The following is a 471-nucleotide window of genomic DNA, read 5'->3' on the forward strand; positions in this document are numbered from 1 at the left end:
AGGAGGCAGGACAGTCAGAGTCTGAGAAGAAAACCGTGATTATGGTGACAGAGAGAGAAGTGACACAGCAGCAGAAACAGAGGCCAGAGGGAGAGAGAGTTAAAGATGCTAGGCTGCTGGCTTTGGCAATGGAGGACGAGGCCATGAGCCAAGGATACAGGCAGCTTGTAGAATCAGGAAAAGACGAATTCTCTTCTGGAGCTTCCCCAAGGGACTCAACCCTTCAGACTCGGTTTGAATTTCTGATCACCAGAACTGTAAGATAATGTGTGTTGTTTGAAGCCAATAAATTTGTGGTAATCTCTCACAATAGGTCACTAGAAGGGGAATGACCGATCCTTAGTGGGATGCTGGGGAGGCTTTGCAGGAGGGGTTCATTTAAACTGGGCCTTAAGGCAGGAAACGAAGGTAAAAAGGAGTAAAGGGAATTCCCAAGAGTGGTAAAATATGTCATTAGTGTGGGTAAACAAG

Source organism: Mandrillus leucophaeus, unplaced genomic scaffold (assembly GCF_000951045.1).
Source record: "Mandrillus leucophaeus isolate KB7577 unplaced genomic scaffold, Mleu.le_1.0 Scaffold43, whole genome shotgun sequence".
Classification (NCBI taxonomy): domain Eukaryota; kingdom Metazoa; phylum Chordata; class Mammalia; order Primates; family Cercopithecidae; genus Mandrillus; species Mandrillus leucophaeus.